Raw genomic sequence first — 23422 nt, 5'->3', positions numbered from 1 at the left:
TGCATTGAATGCATTGAACGCTGCACCACTCGAGGGCATTGAAAACATTCCCGTCGTGCGTGAATTCCTCGACGTCTTTCCCGAAGAACTTCCAGGGATTCCCCCTGCTAGAGCTGTCGAATTCATCATCGACTTGAAACCAGGCACCACTCCTATAGCCAAGCGACCCTACAAGATGCCGCCGCATGAACTCCTTGAGCTTAAGGAGGAAATCGATAAATCTCTTCGCAAAGGATTCATTCGCCCAAGTTGTTCTCCTTGGGGAGCACCTTCTCTCTTTGTCAAGAAGAAGGATGGGACAAACCGATTAGTTCAAGACTACCGTCCTATAAACCAAGCTACCATTCAGAATAAAATACGCTCTTCCTCGGATCAATGATCTGTATGATCAACTGGCGGGTTCATCAGTGTTCTCTAAGCTCGACTTGAGGTTGGGTTACCACCAGATCCGTGTTCGCGAAGAGGATATCCCAAAGACTGCCTTCGTGACTCGATATGGTTCATACGAGTACACTGTCATGTCTTTCGGTTTAACCAATGCTCCAGCCACCTTCTCTCGTCTGATGAACTATATATTCATGGATTACCTCGACAAGTTTGTCGTGGTTTATCTGGATGATATCCTGGTATTTTCCAAGAACGAAGAAGAACATGCTGAACATCTTCGACTTGTGCTGGAAAAGCTACGAGAACATCAACTATATGCCAAGTTCTCCAAATGTGAATTCTGGCTACCGGAAGTAACCTATCTTGGGCATGTCATCTCTAAGGATGGTATTGCCATCAACCCTGAACGAGTCCAGGCTATCCTTGATTGGACTCCTCCCAAGAACGTTAAGCAAGTCAGAAGTTTTCTCGGTCTCGCCAGCTATTGCCGTCGATTCGTCGAGAACTTCTCCAAGATCGCCAGGCCTCTGACTAACCTGTTGCATAAGGGCGTCAAGTTCCAATGGACAGACAAATGTCAGGAAAGTTTCCAGGCACTCAAAGACAAGTTGACTTCTGCCCCAGTTCTAGCTCCACCTGATACTAAGAAGGACTTCGTCATTTACTGCGACGCTTCCCGTCAAGGATTAGGCTGTGTCCTAATGCAAGACCGCAAGGTGATTGCTTATGCCTCTCGGCAATTGCGCCCTCACGAAGAGAACTACCCAGTTCACGACCTCGAACTTGCTGCTGTCATTCATGCGCTGAAGCAGTGGCGACATTACCTTCTTGGTAATCGTTGCGAAGATCTTCACTGACCACCAAAGTCTGAAGTATCTGTTTACTCAGCCAGACCTAAACCTCCGTCAGCAGAGATGGATGGAGCTTGTTGCAGACTTTGACTTGGGTATTTCCTATACGCCAGGCAAGGCTAATGTAATGGCTGATGCCTTGAGCCACAAGTCTTACTGCAACCACCTCCAGGTTCACAAAGTTCAGCCTTCGCTTGTTGAAGAATTCAGGAAGCTGAACCTCCATATTGTTCCTCCGGGTGCACTCGCTCCCCCTCCTAAGGAGTTTCGCAAGATGAACCTCCGTGTTGTTTCCCAAGGTTCCCTCAATACCCTGGCCGTCGAACCAGATCTCTTGGACTCCATCAAGAGAATACAGGAATATCACTACAGGAAACAGCTACTTTGCTGTCTGCCATGGCGGACGGCAAAGGCTCGAAAGGCGGACGGCAAAGACCTTTGCCGTCAGCCGCGGACGGCAAAAGGCTCCGGCAAAGAAGGCTATGGTAAACAGCTGCTTTGCCGTCTGCTTCCTGGCGGCGGACGGCAAAGGCTCTTTGCCGTCTACGGCGGACGGCAAAGAGGGCGGACGGCAATAATTGCGTTGTCAGTCCGTTAAGTGGCTAACGGCAGACCTTTGCCGTCCGCCGCAGACGGCAAAGAGCCTTTGGTCTTTGCCGTCCGCCTTATGATGTCATCTACACGTCACTAGATGGCAGGTTCTTTGCCGTCTGCCACTGATGGCAAAGTGCAGGTTCTTTGCCGTCTGCCACGGACGGCAAAGTCTTTGCCGTCTGCCACTGTAGGCAAACTGACCAAATGGGTCAGCTCCCAGGAAGCACAGTTGGCTGCCACGTGGCTTCTTTGCCGTCCGCGGCAGACGGCAAAGAGCTCTTTGCCGTCGGTGGCAGACGGCAAAGAGCCTGGATATTGTCTGTTTTTTCTGTTTTTTATTAAATCCCACAATTTGCAGCACATATCACATATATAAGTTTCATATCCAGCACATATCCAACACATATCTAGCACATAAGTTTCATATCACATATCACATCAGTTTCATCCATACACATTGTTCATACATAAGGAAGTTCCATCCATACACATTGTTCCATCCATATATATATTACAATGCAAAGTGTCATGAAGATAGCAAGCTAGATACAATGCGAAGTTTCATCAAAGGAAAAGCAAGCACTCCATCATAGCAAGCTAGCTTCCATCAAGTGAATGAAATCTGGAAAATGGTAAATAAGAAAGTTAGAAATAGGTGACTAGAACAAGAAGAAGACTAGAACAAGAAGTATATGTCATTTATGAGCTAACTTAGGTGAAATGGATCATATATGAGCTAACTAAGTTGAAATGGGTTGTTTATGAGCTAACTTAGTTGAAATGGATCATTTATGAGCTAACTTAGTTGAAATGGGTCGTTTATGAGCTAACTAAGGTGAAGGGCATCGTTTTTGAGCTAAGAAAGGTGAAATGGGTCATTTTGGAGCTAACCTAGGTGAAATGGGTCATTTTGGAGCTAACCTAGGTGAAATGGGTCATTTTAAAGCTAACGTAGGTAAAATGGATCATTTAGGAGCTCATCTACGTAAAATGGGTCATTTTAGAGCTAATTTAGTTGAAATGGATCTTTTTGAGCTAACTTAGGTGAAATGGATCATTTAAGAGCTAATTTAGGTGAAATGGATCGTTTTTTAGCTCACTTAGGTCAAATGGATCGTTTATGAGCTAAATTAGTTGAAATGGATCGTTTATGAGATAACCTAGGTAAGATGGGTCATTTTGGAGTTAACCTAGGTGAAATGGGCCATTTTAAAGCTAACGTAGGTAAAATGGATCATTTAGGAGCTAATGTAGGTAAAATGGGTCATTTTTGAGCTAACTTGGATGAACTGCATCATTTATAAGCTAACCTAGGTAAAATGGGTCATTTTGGAGGAAAATAAGCTAACTCTAGGTCATTATGGTAAGCATATTGGAGGAAATAAAGCTAAGTCTAGGTCTTTATGCATTTGTTAAGCAAAACACTAGAGAAACTTACCGTGATCAGGGAGGTGTAGGAGCGGGGTGGCTAGTGCCGCTACCTGGAGAAGGATCGTGCGATGCGTTTCTGGAGTTAAGCTGCACCAAAGATAATTTCCAATGTCTCGTTAGCATTACGACACTCAAATGTTAAGACTACCAAGTAATGTCCATTCAAACTAAACTCACCGTGCTCCCAGGAGCAATCACTGGCATCGGCGGAGCGGGCTGACCGGACTTCTCGCACACAGACTGCACATTTGGTTTTCAGAACAGAGTCATACTAGTTAGTAATGAGACTCAAATGTTAAGACTAGCAAGTAATCTGCAGAAGAAACTTACCACAAGGAGCTCGTACATGGCCCTTGCCTGCATGTCATTCCGTGCCCTCTCCTCCTCCATCATCTTTCTCGTCCTCTCCTCCATCTCCCGCTGCCTCTCCGCCGCCTCCGCCAGAAGTTTCTCCGTTCTATCTCTCTCAGTCTGTATAGCAGCCTGCAACACCACTCACATGACCATTTGTAATCATTGATGGAAGCGCACACAATGTAATGGAGAAAGATAACTAAGTACGTATCACTAACCTTGATGGCGAGTTGCACTGGCCGTTCACGAGGCCTTATCTCAGGAGCGGAGCTCGACTGGCGCGCCTTGATCTCCGGGAGAGTGCTAGGACAACGGATAAGTCCATCTCCAATGGCTATGGAGCCATGGGACCTCCCGCCACCAGATATCATCACCAACTCTGGATCAATGGGACCCTGGCTCGGGTTAAAGTCCTCCCCTTTCCTCGCCTTCCCCTCATCTCTATATCTCACGAGCTTGTTGTGGGAGGAGATGTTGGTGAAGTTGTTTGCATCATCGAGGTCAGACTGAGAGAAAGCCTTGACTTTCTTGTAAGAGCCAGTGTGGGCCATGGCATACAGGTCGTACACCTCTGGCACCTTATCCGCCTTATTGTGGCGTGCCTGAAAGAGAGAAACAATGAAAATTAGTAATTAAAGGGCTCAAGCTAGCATGATGAATGAATTGCATGAATCGTGAAGCAAACCACATACCCAGTTGCGCCCGAACTGATATAAGTTGGAGCTGCCTTGATGGTGTGGCACACCTTCCATTTGGGCACGTTTGTCCTTGGCCTGGTTGTGGAGGGCTAGCCATTCTTGTGAGCACCACTCATCGACCAACACCTCCCAACAATCCATCCGATCCGCACACCATCTCGGAGGCGCCTAAGTTAGCAAATAGAAACTTGAGCGCTACGGCTAAGAATTACTAAATGAAGGAACTTAAGTAGAAGGCCTTAAGAATTACCTTCATGTACTGCTCCCTACTCAAGAACTTATCGCGGCACGCCGGCTTGGTCTTCTTGATACCACGCAAGGCGTAGTAGTCTCGAACAGCCTGCACCCGAGCCTCGTGCCGTAAGTTCTGGAGTAGGCGCTTGCAGACGTTCTGGATAACATTTGCGCAGTCCTCCTCGTATCCCTCCTCACACCTGTAGAATGTCTGCAATCAAATGAGACAATATTGATTAGTACAATTAATAACTAGCTAGTTGAAGATTTTGAAATGTGTAAAGGAGAAATTACCCAGAACGTCCTGATCACCATGTCTGCCCTCGTGTCGCACACGACACCGTCGATAATGACATCCGGCGGGGCCGGGGCAGCCATGTAGTGCTCCCAGCTCAACCCAAGCTCTGGAAGCCGACCCTCACCAGGCAACGTGACAAACCCCGGGAAGTTTTGCCGGCAAAGAACTCCAAGGACGGAGTTGGGCCGGCGGACACTATGATGGTGGTCCCAACCCCTGCAGCATGACAAGGCCAACGCATTAGTTATTTGAAGAAACGTGAATGCAGAAGGTACAAAAATATTAAATACACTTACGTACCTCTCCCCATCAGGGAAGATCAACCACCTCTGCTCGCGGGTCGCCGGCACGGACGGGAGCCGTGTAGCACCACGCTGGTACACGGTGCCACCCTCCTCCTCAAGATCAATCGGCTCCCCGCCATCACCAGCATGGCCACTCGGCTCCTCGGGCTGATCCGGCCAGGTACCCCATCCGGACGTGTGCTCCTCCGGGGTCTCGTGGGCCGAACTCTCGTGGGCCGAAGGCCAGTCGACCCGAGGCTCGTGGGCCCAAGACCCGTGGACCGGAGGCTCGTGGACCGGAGTCCGTGTAGCCTCCTCCTCGGACGAGTCCACCCTAGCAGTCACGTGCTCGGGTGAAACAGCTGGGGGTGGCGGCGAGGAAGGTGCCCTAGCAGTCACCCTACCTCCTCTCCCGCGACCACGTGCCCCACCTCCTCTCTTCCTACCTCGTCCCCTGCTGGGCACCGCGGTCGACGAAGAAGGGCCCGGCGGTGTGGACATACTGTCCAGCAACGCTCAGCGGAGAGGTACGTCTAGAATCGAAGACCTCAGACCACGCGCCGACGAAGAAGGGGCCTTGGCGCGCTCCCGACCAGCACCCACCATCTTTCAACACCTGCCATGACAAACAGTAAACGAAATTAGTACAACATAAAAAAAGACCGACATGAATAATAATATGTGTATCACTTAAGTGTATCATCATCAAGTACAACATTAAAAATTTTAATACCTGACACTACTAATAATCTCGATCAGTATCATCAATAAATGCATAATCATCATCATCACTATAATCAATGACGGGCTCATAGGGTTCAGTGGCATCAACATGTGCAAGGCCACCTTGACGTAATCGGTGAAGCAATGACAGGTCATCCGCAGCAGTAACCTCTTCTTGTTCCGGCTCTTCTTGTTCCTCCTCTGGGGTGATGTCGGATTCACTGTCGCTGTCTACTTCAATGTTTTGGGGTGAAGTATAGCGGTTCTTGAAACGCTTTTTGGAAAGACGTGTCTCTTGGAAGAATTCTCCTTCATATGTGTCTGGGTTAATGTGAGGTTCATAATCCTCTTCCTTTGGGGGAGATAGTCTAGCACGTGGCGGCACTTCATAAACGACATCCCAACCTTTCAGATTTGGATTAGTTTGGCAGGCCCACGGTAGATAGAATACTTGGGTCGCCTGTTGAGCCGTAATATAGACATCATGAACATCTAAATGGGTGCTTTGGTTGATTTCAACTAGCCCTATATGTTCATGAGTCCTTCTAGTCTCCTTCGGCTGAAACCAATAACATTTGAAGACTACGACATTCGGTGGGTTTTCACCATAGAATAGAAGTTCATAAATTGCTTCAACTCTCCCATAATACTCAGGGTGTCGGTGTCGGGGTGTCGGTGTCGGGGTGTCGTGTCGGTGTCGGGGTCGGGGTCTCGGGGTCGGGGTGTCGGGTCGGGGTCCCGGGTCGGGGTCGGGGTGCCGTGTCGGTGTCAGGGTCGGGGTGTCGGGTCAGGCTCGGGGTCGGGGTGTCGGGGTCGGGGTCGGGGTGTCGGGGTCGGGGTCGGGGTCGGGGTGCCGTGTCGGTGTCAGGGTCGGGGTGTCGAGTCAGGCTCGGGGTCGGGGTGTCGGGGTCGGGGTCTAGGGGTCGGGGTGTCGTGTCGGGGTGCCGGGTCGGGGTCGGGGTGCCGTGTCGGGTCAGGGTTTTTTCCTCTTTTTTCCTTTTCTTCTTCTTCCTATTCTTCCTTTTCTTCCTCTTCTTCTTTTTTCTTCTCCTCCTCTTCTTCTTCTTCCTTTCCTTTTTCCTCTTCTTCTTCTCCTCCTCTCCTCTTTTTTCTTCTTCTTCTTCCTCTTCTTCTTTTTTCTTCTCCTCCTCCTCTTCTTCTTCTTCCTTTCCTTTTTCCTCTTCTTCTTCTCCTCCTCTCCTCTTTTTTCTTCTTCTTCTTCCTCTTCTTCTTTTTTCTTCTCCTCCTCCTCTTCTTCTTCCTTTCCTTTTTCCTCTTCTTCTTCTCCTCCTCTCCTCTTTTTCTCTTCTTCTTCTTCCTCTTCTTCTTTTTTCTTCTCCTTCTCCTCTTCTTCTTCTTCCTTTCCTTTTTCCTCTTCTTCTTCTCCTCCTCTCCTCTTTTTCTCTTCTTCTTCTTCTTTCCTCAAACTAAACTAAGCCTACAACTAAACCTAAACCTAAAACTACAACTAAAACTAAATCTAAACTAAAAATAAAACTAAAAAGGAAAAAAAGAAAAAAAACAAAAAAATGGGGGGCTCACCTGGGGGGTGGAGGAGGCCGGTGGAGGAGGGGGCGGGGCGGTGGAGGAGGCGGCCTGGGGCGGCGGGGGGCCGGGCCTGGGGCGGCAGGGGGCGGGCCTGGGGCGGCGGGGGGCCGGGCCCGGGCGGTGGGGCCGGGGCGGCGGGGGGCCGGGGCGGTGAGGGCGACGGGGGGCCGGGGCGGTGAGGGCGACGGGGCCCCGGGGCGGCGGCGAGCCGGGGTGGCGGGGGCGACGGGGCGGCGGCGGCGCGCGGAGGGCGGCGGCGTGGGAGGAGAGAAACGGCGAGGGAGAGGGAAGAAGTGAGTAACGGGCGGGGGGTACGGGCCGTTAGGTAGTAGGCTCCTTGCCGTCCGCCCCCCTTTGCCGTCCGCTTTTTTGCCTCTTTGCCCTCTGCTAGCGGACGGCAAAGAGGTGGCCCGTTAAGTTTTTCAAAAACGGGCGGGGGGTGGGGGCCACCTCACTCTTTGCCGTCCGCCAGCGGACGGCAAAGATTCTTTGCCGTCCGCTGGCCGACGGCAAAGAGCTGGCAGACGGCAAAGAGCTGGCAGACGGCAAAGAGCTTCTTTGCCGTCTGCCCTTTCTTTGCCGTCTGCTTTTGGGTAGCTGATGGCAAAGAGCTTCTTTGCCGTCAGCTAGCAGACGGCAAAGAGCTGGCAGATGGCAAATTAGCTGATTCCAGTAGTGTATGACTCTAAAGCCCACAAGATTAAGCGCTACCTTGCAGAAGGAAAGCCCTCATTCTTCACTATTGCTGAAGATGGCACTTTGTACTTCAAGGGCCGCCTAGTGGTGCCATGTGCAGAGAAAAACCTGGATATGACACAAGAAGTTATGAAAGAAGCTCATGATACGCCCCTATGTATCCATCCTGGTAGTACAAAGATGTACCAAGACATCCGTCAGAGATTCTGGTGGTCTAATATGAAACAAGACATTGCTCGTTATGTTGCTGAGTGTGACGTTTGCCGTCGTATCAAAGCGGAACATCAAAGGCCTGCTGGAACTCTGCAACCTATCTCTATTCCTGAATGGAAATGGGACCATGTTGAGATGGACTTCGTCACTGGATTTCCCAAATCACAGAAAGGTAATGATGCTATTCTTGTCGTCATTGATCGGCTTTCCAAAGTTGCACATTTTCTGGCGGTCAAAGAAACGATCACTGCTAGTCAGCTGGCAACGCTCTATATGTCCAGGATTGTTTCACTCCACGGTATTCCATTGGTTATCAGCTCAGACCGTGGTAGCTTATTCACTTCAAGATTCTGGGCAAGTTTCCAAGAAGCTATGGGAACTCATCTGTCATTCAGTACTGCATTTCATCCTCAGTCGCAAGGGCAAGTTGAACACGTCAACCAAGTTCTCGAAGACATGCTTCGAGCTTGTGTTATTTCCTTCGGCAAGAAATGGGAGGAATCTCCCCCGTATGCTGAGTTCTCCTATAATAATAGCTATCAAGCTAGTCTGAAGATGGCCCCCTTCGAAGTGTTATATGGACGAAAGTGCCGAACCCCTCTGAACTGGTCAGAAACTGGGGAACGTCCACTCTTCGGTCCGGATATTATCCAACATGCCGAAGAACAAGTCCGCATTATTCGTGAGAATCTCAAGACTGCTCAGTCACGTCAGAAAAGTCAGTATGACCGTCATCATAAAGACATGGTCTATCAACCTGGCGAAAAGGCTTATCTTCGAGTCACACCAATGAAGGGTGCTCACCGCTTCCGAATTAAGGGCAAACTAGCTCCTCGATATATTGGCCCATTCACTATTCTCGAAAGGCGTGGAAAAGTGGCATACCAACTGGAGCTTCCGCCGAACCTTTCTCAGGTTCACGATGTGTTCCATGTGTCACAGCTCCGCCGTTGCTTCAAGGACCCAATCCGAGCAGTGGATCATGAAGTGCTCGAATTGCAGCAGGACCTCTCCTATAAGGAGCATCCGGTCCGCGTTCTCGACCAAGCTGAACGCCGCACACGTCAAAAGGCGATCAAGTTCCTCAAAGTCCAGTGGTCGCACCATTCTGAAGATGAAACCACTTGGGAACGCGAGGATCGCCTGCGTGATGAATACCCCGCACTATTTCCTTCTACCTCCTAAATCTCGGGACGAGATTTCTTGTAGTGGAGGAGTTTTGTAACGCCCGGATAATCAAGCTACAGTAATCCCACGCTAATGGTGCCACGACACCACGATTACTTTGCTAATCTACAGTTAGGTCAAACCGTTTAAAAATTCAAATTCAAATTAATGTCAACGATAAAAGTTTTCAAAATTTAAAACAAAAATGTTCGGGAGGTGCCATATTTTGCATAAGTAAATATGGTGTAATAAACACATTTTTATAAAATGCCTAGATAATTTAAAATGATTTAAAACAGAAAAGAAAATAAATAAATAAAAGAAATTACAAAACAGAAAGAAAAAAAGAGAGAAAACCCCCTGGGCCGTGGCCCAACTGGGCCAACCCATCAGGCCCAGCCGGCCACCCACTCCCCCCCCCCCTTATCCACTCACCACCGACACCCCCCCCCCCACTCCCCCGAAATATCTCCCCCCTCTCCCCCGATTTGGATCGGGATCGAGAGGAGACCGCCGTCGCCCGCCGCCGCCAGGAGCATGCGCCGCCTCGCCCTCGCCGGCCTGCCTCCTCCTCCTCGCCGGACTGCTTCTCCTCGTCCCCGTCGTCGACCCCGCCGCCGTCGCCAACCCGTCCCCGTCCTCCTCCCCATCGGACCTCATCGAGCCTCGCCGCCCCCTCTACTCTCCAACGTCGGTGAGGGTCGCGCCCTCCTCCTCTCCCCTCTGCCCCGTGCGCCACGACCTCGTCCGCCGCGCCCAACCGCGTCGTTGCTCGGGCCAAGCCCCGCTCGCCACTTGTCCCGCCCGACGCCGTGCCCGCCCACTCCGGCCGCTCGTTGCACTCGCACGCACGCCCGCGCCGCAGCTCGCGTCGCCCGCCCGCGGTGGCCTCATCCATCGCACCCCCCGCGCCACCGCGCCACTAGGCCCCCCTGCCGCGGCCCCTGCTCGCCGCTTCGCTGCCAGCAGCGCACCGCTCCGGCCACGTCCTCGCCTAGCGCAGCCGCTCGCCGTCGCCGTTGCGCCCCGCCTTAGCCCGGGCCGCCTGACCCGCGCCGCCTCTGCACCGTCACGCCACGCCTCGCTGCAACGCCCAGCTCGCCCCATCATCGCCTCCACCGTGACCCCTAGCCCGTCGCTCTGCGCCCTCCCTGCAGCCGGCCGCCGCGCCGAGCCGCTTCCCGCCGGGGCCGAACCCCGCCCTGTCGCCCCCCTTGCCACGCTGCTCCGGCTGCCGCCGTGGCCGGCGCCCCCCCCCTTGGTGGCCTCAGGCCTGCATGTGGGCGCACGCCCCGCCCGCACCTGTAACCGCTGCCCAGCGCCCGTTTGGCCCTTGGGCCAATGACAAGGGGGCCCCACCCCCAAAACGACAAAAAAAAAATATAATAATAATAATAAATTTAATTAATTAATTAACTAAATTAATTTAGTTAATTAACACTGTTTAGATTAATCTAATTTAATTAATTAGTTTAATTATTAGTTAATTAATTAGTTAACCCTAATTATCCTAACCAGTTTATGACATGTGGGACCCACGTGTCAGATGACTGCTGACGTCAGCATGATGTCATGCTGATGTCATCACAACACTGTTTCGGATAATGTATATATTAAATAATTAAATAAATTCCAGAAATTAATTTAAATATTTTAAAATTCATATAAAATAAACCGTAGCTGGGATGAAAATACTTTGTACATGAAAGTTGCTCAGAACGACGAGACGATTCCGGATACGCAGCCCGTTCGTCCACCACACCTCCCTAACCTATCGAACACGCAACTTTCCCCCTTCGGTCCATCTGTCCGAAAACGCGAAACATCGGGAATACTTTCCCGGATGTTCCCCCCCCTTCGTCGGTACCACCTACTGCCGCGTTAGGACACACCTAGCACTGCTCATTGTCATGTCACGCATCGTCATGCTTATGTTTGCATTGTATTTACTGTTTCTTCCCCCCTCTTCTCTCCGGTAGACTACGAGACCGACACTGCTGCTGCCCAGTTCGACTACGGAGTTGACGACCCCTCCTACTTGCCAGAGCAACCAGGCAAGCCCCCCCCCCTTGATCACCAGATATCGCCTATTCTTCTCTATACTGCTTGCATTAGAGTAGTGTAGCATGTTACTGCTTTCCGTTAATCCTATACTGATGCATAGCCTGCCCTTGCTTCTACTGTTGTTACCTTTACCTACAATCCTACATGCTTAGTATAGGGTGCTAGTTTTCCATCAGTGGCCCTACATTCTTGTCCGTCTGATGTGCTATACTATCGGGCCGTGATCACCTAGGCGGTGATCATGGGTATATACTTATATACTCTATACATGACACAGGTGGTGACTAAAGTCGGGTCGGCTCGTAGGAGTACCCGCAAGTGGATCTTTGTGGCGGAGCGACAGGGCAGGTTGAGACCGCCTAGGTGAGAGGTGGGCCTGGCCCTGGACGGCGTCCGCGGTTACTTCGACATAACACGCTTAACGAGATCTTGGTATTTGATCTGAGTCTGGTCATTTGGTCTATACGCACTAACCAGCTACGCGGGAACAGTTATGGGCACTCGACGTCGTGGTATCAGTCGAAGCTCTTTTTGACGTCAGCGACGGAGCGGCGCGCGCTGGATTGGACTGGAACGCCACTAGGCTAGGTCTGCTTCCGGCCGCCCTCGCAACGTGCAGATGTGCAATGGGCGATGGGCCCAGACCCCTGCGCGCATAGGATTTAGGCCGGCGTGTTGACCTCTCTGTTGAGCCTAGGTGGGGCTGCGACGTGTTGATCTTCCGAGGCCGGGCATGACCCAGAAAAGTGTGTCCGGCCAAATGGGATCGAGCGTGTTGGGTTATGTGGTGCACCCCTGCAGGGAAGTTTATCTATTCGAATTGCCGTGTCCCTCGGTAAAAGGACGACCCGGAGTTGTACCTTGACCTTATGACAACTAGAACTGGATACTTAATAAAATACAACCTTCCAAGTGCCAGATACAACCCGGTGATCGCTCTCTAACAGGGCGACGAGGAGGGGATCGCCGGGTAGGATTATGCTATGCGATGCTACTTGGAGGACTTCAATCTACTCTCTTCTACATGCTGCAAGATGGAGATGGCCAGAAGCGTAGTCTTCGACAGGATTAGCTATCCCCCTCTTATTCTGGCATTCTGCAGTTCAGCCCACTGATATGCCCCTTTACACATATACCCATGCATATGTAGTGTATCTCCTTGCTTTCGAGTACTTTGGATGAGTACTCACGGTTGCTTCTCTCCCTCTTTTCCCCCTTTCCTTTCTACCTGGTTGTCGCAACTAGATGCTGGAGTCCAGGAGGCAGACGCCACCGTCGACGACGACTCCTACGACACTGGAGGTGCCTACTACTACGTGCAGCCCGCTGACGACGACCAGGAGTAGTTAGGAGGATCCCAGGCAGGAGGCCTGCGCCTCGTTCGATCTGTATCCCAGTTTGTGCTAGCCTTCTTAAGGCAAACTTATTTAACTTATGTCTGTACTCAGATATTGTTGCTTCCGCTGACTCGTCTATGATCGAGCACTTGTATTCGAGCCCTCGAGGCCCCTGGCTTGTATTATGATGCTTGTATGACTTATTTATCTTTTAGAGTTGTGTTGTGATATCTTCCCGTGAGTCCCTGATCTTGATCGTACACATTTGCGTGTATGATTAGTGTACGGTCAAATCGGGGGCGTCACACCTGTAGAGCATCTTTATAATCACCCAGTTACGTTGTGATGTTTGATAGCACATAAGGCATTCCTCCGTTATCTGGGAGTTGCATAATCTCATAGTTGAAGGAATATGTATTTAACATGAAGAAAGCAATAGCAATAAAACTGAATGGTCATTATGCTAAGCTAACGGGTGGGTCTTGTCCATCACATCATTCTCCTAATGATGTGATCACGTTATCAAATGACAACACATGTGTATGGTTAGGAAACCTTAACCATCTTTGATAAACGAGCGAGTCTAGTAGAGGCATACTAGGGACACGGTATTTGTTTATGTATTCACACATGTATTTAAGTTTCCGATCAATACAATTCTAGCATGAATAATAAACCTTCATCATGAATAAGGAAATATAAAATATCAATTTTACTATTGCCTCTAGGGCATATTTCCTTCAACCACCTATCGGAACCACGCCAAAAACCTCTGTCTCCATTGCGTTGGCTCATTCCAACTCCCATCCCCTTTACATTCTTGCACTTGCTTGCTTTATTCTTTCCGATGCCCATACTCATGCTATGCTTGTGTAAAATGTCTTGTGTGCCCATTAACATGTGCTAAACTCAACCTTAACTTGAAGAATTTTAAAACTGCTACTTTTACTTGTTAAGAGTCTAATCAGCCCCCCTCTAGACCCCTCTTCTTGATCTTTCAGGAGGAGGTGCTTCCACTAGCGGCCACGGGAGGCCCTTGGGGTACTTGTCCACCATGTGCTCCTTCTTGAACACCATTGTAGGCGCCAGAAGCATCCCCATCCTTCTGCCGCTTCGACTCCAAGGGTAGGAGGGGCACGACACGGTCGATGGAATCTACAAGTAGAGAGAGAGAGAGACTAAGAGAGGGAAACGGAGAGCATGATGGGAAAGAGAGAGACCTGGAGGATCAGTGGAGGCGGTTTGGCCGGATCTGAAGATGGTCTGCTGGGCGGCGGCGCTCAGCGCGGCCTCCTCCATGGCACCCCACGCTCACGAGTACCACGTCACCGTCGGTGGAGGAGAGGTTGGTGGCTGGCGTCGGATCTAGCTAGGGAGGGAGGGACGAGGAATGGGCGGCGGATCTGGCTCGGGAGGCCAATGGGGAGACCTAGCTACAGATGAGAAGGGGCGCACCCCGTGACCATGGGATGGGGTGGACATCGGGAGGAGTGGTGGGGATATGCCTATATATTTTCACAAAAAACTATTTTCATTTTTGAGTGTCAAAAATAAGTTTCTTGTGAAAACCTACCAAATATTTGAGTGTCATTGGGCGGTGTAGTTGGATTGCCTGGTGAACATGTCAATGTGTGGGTCTTGTCTGTCAGTGGTAGGTTTAAATCTAGTGCAACAGAGACATGTAAGCGGAAATTGACACATTGACGAAACTGTTGAGGTGGTCGACACATGGACATGACTCATAGGAAAAATTACTGAGGTGGCCGCCCAGTCATTTCAAGGCATCACAAATTAGTAGATATGGCCATCTAGATTGGTCTAATCGAGTAGAAATAGAGAAGTAAACCAATGTTGTCTGGTTATGACCATTTCATGTAAGGAAATTACGACCTTTTGACCAAAATGGTCGTTATGCTTTAGGGTTTGGACCCTCCCACGCAGCTTACAACCAATTGGTTTGAAATGGTCATAAATTTATGACCATTTCACCCAAGGTCGTTATGAGAAGGTCATAATTTAGCATATTTCTTGTAGTGCATCTTGGAGTACTTTGATTGAGCCATGACATACACGACGTCCAACTACAAGTCCCTCCATGTCTACCATTTGCATGGCGATGAAGTTTATGATTTGAGGACATATCTTTCTGGAGGGGGAGGGGATGATGCAGAGCATCCTATGGTCATCCCCAGGGATATGCCATCGTCACCCGAGACACAGAGTGAGCCTATGACGAGAGCTCGCGCATGTGCCACTGGACATAAGGTGAACTCACTCCTTAGTGATTTTCCTTTGATACATGTAAGACATGGCTACTACCTAAAATGGATGTGCTATGCATGATCAGGAACCAAGAGGAAGGCCATGGAGCAGATAGAAGCAATGGACAAGACGACGAGGAGACAGAACGCGAGAAGCAAGAGAAGGAGCTGTCGGCGTGCTACAACCACCGGACGACCATCCCGATGTAAACAAGTCAGCCAGAAGAACCGCAGCCGATGGACGCTATAGAGGCCGGACGACTGACAAGGCACCAGACGTCCGACACACTTCAGCCACCGGACGATCGAAGCAGACCAGAAATCCGGTGCCACATGACCAGAGAAGAAACGTCGGAAGTCCGGCGCCCTCCGGACGTCTGGACTCCCGCGAGCGACCGGACGAACGACAATCGTCGGACGTACGACATTGCCTGCACGCAGACCCTCGAGTTTTCACCCATGTATCCCTTTCTCCCCCCCCCCTAGACCATAAATACCGCTTCACTTGGACGAACTAGGGTTAGCTAAGTCATAGCTTAGATCTAGAGAGAGTTTTGCTCATATCTAGCACCTCTCCCATGGAGATCAAAGGCCTCCATGTGAGAAGACCCCCTAGTGGGTATCAAGACCCCTATCTAGGGAAGATCCATTTTGGATTCAAGACCTCATCTCCTTCGTAGGATTTGGGATGAACTCAATATACGTGTGTATGGAAAACTTGATCATGTAATTTAAAATATTAATCAAGTATTTACAAAAATCAAGCATTTAAAAAATGCTAATGTGTATAGAAAAAATGTTTGTCATATATACAGTAAAATATAAAAATATACAATGTGTATGAAAAAATGTTGATCATGTATTTAAAAAATGTTAAATGTGTATAAAAAACTGTCCTTGGTGTATAAAAACTCACAACATACATTAAATAAAATTAGACATGAAAACCTATAGTTTTAAAAAGTTGAGTCTGTATTCAAAAAATGTTAAACATGCATATAAAAATGTTCCTAACGTATAATAAAAATGTACATTTTGTATGAAAAAAAGTTGTTGTCATTGAAAAAAAATTCACCATGTATTGAAAAATGTATGTAGACCAATTATTAAAAAATGTTAATCTTGTATTTAGAAAATATCAAACGTGTATTAAAAATTGATTAGATATGTACCAAAAATGCATAATGTGTAAGTAAAAAAGTAGACATAACAAATATAAGTTTTCAAAAAATCTTAATCATTTATGGAAATGATAAACGTCTATATAGAATATGTTTTTGATGTATACGAAAAATGTTGAATGTGTACTAACAAAAGTTGACATGTGTTGAATAAAAAATAAATCAATGAAAATAGACAAAGAAACTAAGAAAAATGAAGAAACCCAATAAAAAAGGAAAACATAGAAAGCAAAAAATAAAATGAAAACCTACAAAAATAATGCAAAAGATTGAAAACTGAGAAAGCTGAGAAAGAAAGAAGAATTATTTTTTTGAAAAACCCAATGGAAACCAAGAAAGAAGCAAAGAAAAGTGAAGAGAAAAGGCAAAAAAACCCAGTGAAAACCGAGAAAGAAACAAAGAAAAACGTAGGGAAAAAACCCAATGAAAATCATGAAAAAAAAACGCTGAAAAAAAACCCTATGAAGAAACAAATTAAACCAAAGGAAAACATAAGAGAAAATGAAAAGGGGAAGAAAAAACCTGGACCAAACATGTACGTCCACCACACGAGACTACATCCAGCGATCGTCGAACGTAGAGTAGAGCGATTCAAAAAAAGCGAACAGACAGACCGACCTAGTTACAACAGAGGTAGAAGAAAGTTTCAGGCGAGACGGAAGGATCACTCGCTAGAAGCGAGATATAGGTTTCGCGGGTGGGGGGAGGGTTGTTGCTGCCCTAATGCACGAAGCCCATATGCATACTACCGAACTATGTGCAGAACATGATTTTGTTGCCTGCATTCACTCAGCTAGACCCAGGAGTGTCACAAATGCAAACAACCTAAAAACAATACAGGTAACCAAACATGCCTCAATTACACCGGTGTACGACCTATATGAATTCACATCTCAATTTGCCCGAGGATATGGGTATCTTAGATATCTCTACAGTACGGACGATACGATAGTTTTGTAATACTAAGAACTTACTGGGTACCATCCACTCAAAAAAGGGAAGAAAAAAGAACTTACTGGGTACAGGAGAGGATCCCAATTGCTATGCTGAGTATATACAAATCATCTAACAACGTTTCTTTTCTTCTTTTTATGGCTGGTTTGAGTTGGCATTTTGTTTACATATCAGGGCAGGTCCAAGAAGAGTAGTACTGTGACGCAATAACACACAGCATGTGCAGAAGAATTTGCACCACCAGCTCATCGACAGTGTAGGTGGTTGGGCTATAGCGTTGTCACTGGGCCTGCTACGCCCGCGGCCCTACATGCGAGTTGCCAAATGCCCTTCGCCTGCATATTCGGGTTGGGTCTTGCAGTCCAGACTGTTCGGTCGGTGGTGCCTCACAACGAGGCACAGCAGGAGCTCGATCGTCGCTTACTGAATACTCCCTCCGTCCCAAAATACTTGTCATCAAAATGGGCAAAAAAATATATCTAAAACTAAAATACATCTAGATACATTCCCTTTTATTCATTCTGATGACAAGTATTTTCGGATGGAGGGAGTACTTTTTTTGAATATTGGTATACTACCTGCTTCTATTGTATTTTCTCTTTTCTGTTTTGCGGGAAAGTACCTGCTTCTCTGATGAGGGAAGGGAATGGCACGAGCGCTGTCGCCAATAACATAAGAACATCTTCCGCGTATAAAAAAGGGCGAGTGATAGGCGCCGGCGCACCGGCCTAAATTTGGGCTGGTCACTGCCCTACCACACGATACATCGCTTTCAGACCGTACGATCTTGCGTTCATCTCGCAGAAAAAAAAAGAGGATAGAGCCCAACGCGACCCAGCGCATCTGGTCGTCTTCATCCGCACTCCCGGCCTCCCGCACGGTCGCACAACAATGCGCTCGTCGGCCGCCCCGTGACCTGCGCTTGCCGTCGGTGGCTCGTGCCAGCGCGCCGCAAACAAGTCGTCGTCGTCGCGCGCGCGAGGTCACCGCCGTGTTCGAGGTTGTCATTGGAACTCCCAACCGCCCCGTGGTTGCAGCACGGGGGCACACAATCGCATCCCTACCACCAACCGCCGTTGCAGCTCCGCCGCCACCGCCGTCCACCGTCCCAGCAAATCAACTCCATGGCCTTCCCTTGTTCATCTATGGTAGTAGCAAAAACAGTCAACATAAGCATAAATCCTGAACACCATAGTAGCAAAAACAAGAATGGTTACAGTAAAAACACATAGTCGTGGGTCTCAGTGCATCGTGAAAAAGGATGTACCAATTAACCATGCTGATAGTAGCAAAACTCGAGACGGTGGTAGCAAAAACTGGTACACTGGTTCCATCAAACAAAAAGACATGGTAGCAAAAATTTTGATTGGTTCCAGCAAAAATCGAAGATGGTTGTAGCAAAATTGGTACTCTGGTCCTACTTCTACCAAACAAAAACATGGTAGCAAAATTTGGGGTTGTTTCCAGCAAAAATCAAACATGATGGTAGCAAATTGGTACGCTGGTTCCAGCAAAACACAACCGTGGTAGCAAAAAAATGACTGGTTCCAGCAAAAAAAGAAGACAATGGTAGCAAAATTTGGGGCTGCTTCCAGCAAAAAAGAACCTCACCGGATCTGCCACACTTGTTGCCGTGGTTCCAGCAAAATTGCTTGTCGGTTGCAGCACCCGGTGGCAGCCTGCGGTCATCCTCGGTCGCCAACGGCTGCCACTCCCGCTCGCCGCTGGTTGAAGCACCCCACTCCGCGCCGCAAGCTGGGTTGCCACACGGCTGCGGTGGTGGATGGGCAGATGCCCGCCGGAGCAGCGCGGGGCGGGTGGATGGCGGCCACTCACCGGAGCAGCACCGGGCTGGTGGACGACGGCTGCTCCCGACATCAACGGCGGTCATCACCAGCGAGAATTTATTTGGGAGAGCCACATGGGAAGAAGATGAGCGAGGGGATAAGGAAAAGGAACGAATGGTGTGGAGCGCTTCCTGCAGGATAAGGGAGACAACTAAGCGGTGGTGGCTGGGCCTGTAGCCAGCGTGGACGTGACCGGCCGAGTTTCAGCCGGTCGTCCGGCTTTAAACGTTTCCCCAAAAAACTCCCCTGATAATCGCTTACTATGGTTTTTCAATAACATTTTTCTGATTATTTAGGATGGATGAATAGTAGTCAGGCTTTATCTTCAAAATAACATTGAAATCGATTCGGGATAATGGATATTGATTTTGCTTTGAAAGTGTCCTTCTAATTATGAGATTAAATGCTTTTGCTATGAACAGTAAAATCGGAAAAGATAAAGTAAATTAAAAAACTATTTTCCCCAACAAACATCGCTTAGTTTTGTGCCTACGTGCAAATTTTTGTGATGAAAACGTATTTCCTTAGATAGCTAGGCAAAAATAACAAAATAAGCATTTCAAAATCTTTCAAAAATAGTCTTTTTGGAGGGCCGGTATTTTTTTTGTCAGAGCAGGATGACTGTTATTTCTTCATGGAAAGTTGCACGTAAGTACTATAGTCAACAGGTGACAGACCGTCCCTTCGGGAACATCCGATGAAATTGGAACGATACAGAGAAGATTAGCATGGCCCCGGATGACACGCACAAAAAAAACAGGTGACAGACCATGTTCCTCTTATGTTTCGTACGTCGTCCGCCTACCTACTCGAACATTTTTTTCATCGCCCGTCACATGTTCTCCCTGCACATTCTAGGTCCGGTTTTTGTACGTCCTCCCGTGCCTTATCCCTCCATAGGAAATTGATAAATGCAAAAAAGAAAAGAAAAAATGTAGACAAAAGTCACATTGCACATACCAATTTATATGATGACAAAGGTATGCAACACGTAGTTTGCCATGGCAAAACACATTTGAAAAAATGTCATGGCCACACATGTTAAGTAACATGGAGAGCGACCCAACGGCTCTCGTACGGGCAGGCGATTCGGGAGGCGACTTCGCTGGCGACGGCGGGGGGGTCCCTTGCGGGGCCGTGGCGGCGGAGGACGGCTGGACGGCAGCTCGGTCTGCCGAGGGGCGTGCGCGGTGGTGTGCTCCGTCCGGTGGGCGGTCCCCTGGCCCGTCCTCCTCCGGCAGCAGGTTCTGGGCGTTGGCGGGGGTCGACTCCGACGACGACGATGAGGAGGCCAACCAGGTAAGTAGCCAGGTAAGTGGTGGTGCTTCGCCGAGGCCGCGCGCGGCGTGCTCGGTGGGTGACTATGTCGCCCATGCGGAGGAGCTTGGGGGCTCCTTCGTGGCTGGTCGCCGGCGTGCTTTTGCTCCTGGTGGGCATGGCGGGCGTCGCAGATCTGGCGGCCGCCAAGGGGTGTGGATGCGGGCCCAGAGGGCCGCTCGCGCGTCCTGCAGGAGACGGGGCGCCGTGATTTGGTGCCGGCTGTGTCGCCTTCGGACTCGGTGAGCTCGCCGGCATCGACAGGGGTCGGCGGCGGCGGCGGGGCTGCCCCTGCCAGGGAGCCGCAGGTCCAGGCTAGGGTTCCGCAGTCGAGGACGGACGGGCCTACCCCTCTGCTGGGCCTAGCGGAATGGCCCAGTTTGCCAGTGCGTGGGCCGGGGGGGCCAGCGGGTGACCCGCCCGTTTCTTTGTCTGTGGGGACGCATGGGCGCTCTCCAGTGGCCTGGCCTCCCTGGCCCGTTGGCCTTGTGCACGCCTGTGGGTAGGCCCGGGCCCAGTGCGGTGGTGGATGAGCGGCTGCCCCCTCCCCTTTACAAATGGATGTGGCTGCCAAAGGGTGCCCTAGATCTATCACTAGGGTTTCCCGCATCCCCCTCGCAAGTGCGGCGCTTCGGGCATCGTGCTCGTCGCCTGCTCCGCTCCGCTCCCCTCCCCCTCTCACCTGCTCGTTCGCGACCGCGGTGCGGATGGGATCCCGCCGTGTGGAGAAGCCCCCCATGTCGCCTCCGATCCCTGCGGCTGAGCGTCTGCGGGAGCAAGATCGGCGGGTGAAGGCGCTATCCAAGATGCTGGTGTCCCCAATAGAGGAGGGGGGCTGGGGCCGCCGCCTCCATGGTGGCTCACGGAGCAAGAAAGGAAGAAGCAGGAGGAGCGCGAGCGCGAGAAGAAGAAGAAGGAGGAGTACCGGCGTCGGGGTTTGGAGCAGAAGAAGGAGCTCAAGAGGAAGGAGTCCCAGCTTCCTCTGAGCTGCGAACGGATCGGGGATCCTTTAGCCAAAAAGCAGAAGCAGAAGGGGGGAGCTCGGCGGACCCCAAGCGGTCGGCGCAGCTGGCTCTGGTGGCCGGGCCACCGGCTTCGAAGGGTTCGGCCGATGCCCCAATCCCTGTGGAGGAGACCGACGGGCCGGAATGCTTCAAGTGTGGCCGGGTGGGCCATTACCAGAACATGTGCCACTTCAAACCTCTCTGCGTCGTGTGCCATGAGGAGGGGCATGCGCCGGCGCACTGCCCCACGCGGAGGCGGCCTCTGATGCTGCAGATCATGGGCAACGCCATCCCCGGCGAGGGATTCTTCTGCCTCCCTTTCATGGAGACGGAGGGCGAGGAGGTGCGCGCCCCGCTGGTGGCGGACGCTGCGGTCATCTCGGCGGCGCCTGGAATGCTGTCGGTCCCCATCTTGGAGGCGGAATTCCCCCATCTCTTAGAGGGGGAGTGGGACTGGCAGGTGACAGCGATCGGCGACAACATGTTCTCGGTCGTCTTCCCCAACAAGGCCATGTTGCGGATGGCGACTCGCAGCGGCAAGCTGTACCTCTCCCTCAACAACATCATGGCGGAAATCAAGGAATCTCTCCCGGAGGAGCCCAAGGCCGAGATCATGCCGGATGTGTGGGTCAAGTTGTGGGGTGTGCCGCCCAAACACCGTCGTGTGGATCGCCTCATGGCTGGGACTGTGATGATTGGTCGCCCCATGGAGGTAGACAGGGCGTCGCTGGTGGGGCTCGGGCCGATGCGGATGCGTTTCGCATGTCGCTCCCCGGCTAAGCTTCGTGGGTACGTCCAACTGTGGTTCAATAGTGAGGGTTACACCATTCGGTTGGAGGCCGAGGCGGACGGTCTGCAGGGTGCTGCGCCCCTCCCCCTCCCCCTGCTAGCTTGGACAAGGGATCGGATGGCAAGGATAAGGATCGTGACACGAGCATGGGTGATGACTCAATCGATACGGCGACTTGGGACAAGTTGGGTATCAAGGACAAGGATTCCGAGGCCGCGGCTCCTGCTGGGGGGGCTGCGAAGGACCAGGAGGAGCGTCAAGTGGTCGTGGGCAGCAACGAAACGGGTTTCAACCAGTATGGCTCCAACATGTCGCTCGGCCTCGACATCGACAAGGGCGTCTCGGCCTCCTGTGACTCGGAGGGACGCTCGATGCTCGTCTCCCCGGTGGTTGCGGAGGCGGGTGGGGTGCGCGCGTTCGTGGCCCGCTCACCTATGCCAGCGAACGGCCTCGGTGGCGGCGGGACGCGGATCCACAAGAAGATGGCGGGCCGCAAGACTCCCCCGGTGGCGCCGGCGAGCCCTCCATCGGTCCGTGCGGGCACGCCTGCCTCGCACCGGCCGGTGGTGATGGCGCTGGCCTCTCCTGGTGGTCCGGCTGGCGGGATTTCGGCGACCGTTCCCCCTCCTTCCGCAGATGCGCTTCGGGCGGAGGTGACCAAGACGGTGCCCATCTCCACGGCCAAGCACTCTAAGGCGGTGGTGGCGACTCCGGCGCCGCAGGAGAGGGCCAGCTCGCGCTCAAAAGGCGCCAAGGGCAACCTTCACGCGCTGCAACGCGCCCAACTCCTGGTGGCCCAGAAGAACATGGAAATTGAAGGTAACCCCCTGCCTCGTTTTACGATTTTCGACGACTATTCTGATGAGCGTTTAGGGGGTATGTTAGAGGACAGTGGTGTTGATATGTCCAACGTGGGTGAAGCTCGCGAACTTCTATCTCTCCTTCACTCGAAGGAAATCGCGCAGGCCGCGCTAGCTTAGGCAGCTGCGGCCCGCGTTGCGCCAGTAGCAGAGGAAGCAGGGGCTTCTCTGTTGACCGTTGCGCAGCCCGACCAGGAGGACACAGCAGCAGGGGCTGCGCCGTCCCCCTCAACCCGTTGTCCAGTCAAGACACGGCGTGTGGCCAAAGCGGTTACTGCTCGGGGTATCCGCCTCCGCAACCGCATTATATAATTCATTTCATCTTCTAG

The 23422-nt window shown here is 50.9% G+C and overlaps 1 long non-coding RNA gene and 1 pseudogene across 1 annotated transcript; one reads left to right on the top strand and one right to left on the bottom strand.

Annotated features, from left to right (window-relative positions):
• Positions 1-17934: 17934 nt before the first annotated feature.
• LOC109778841 (uncharacterized) lies at positions 17935-19316 on the bottom strand. Its single transcript, XR_012181230.1, has 2 exons — positions 18887-19316; positions 17935-18418 (listed from the first exon to the last, which is right to left on the bottom strand). It is a non-coding gene; the product is annotated as an uncharacterized lncRNA (long non-coding RNA).
• Positions 19317-19800: 484 nt separating this feature from the next.
• On the top strand, positions 19801-19897 carry LOC120963608 (U6 spliceosomal RNA; annotated as a pseudogene).
• The last annotated feature ends 3525 nt before the right edge of the window (positions 19898-23422 follow it).

This window comes from Aegilops tauschii, chromosome 4 (genome assembly GCF_002575655.3).
Source record: "Aegilops tauschii subsp. strangulata cultivar AL8/78 chromosome 4, Aet v6.0, whole genome shotgun sequence".
NCBI lineage: Eukaryota > Viridiplantae > Streptophyta > Magnoliopsida > Poales > Poaceae > Aegilops > Aegilops tauschii.
The sequence above is the reverse complement of the archived record's forward strand: the minus strand, read 5'-3'. Positions and strand labels throughout refer to the sequence as shown.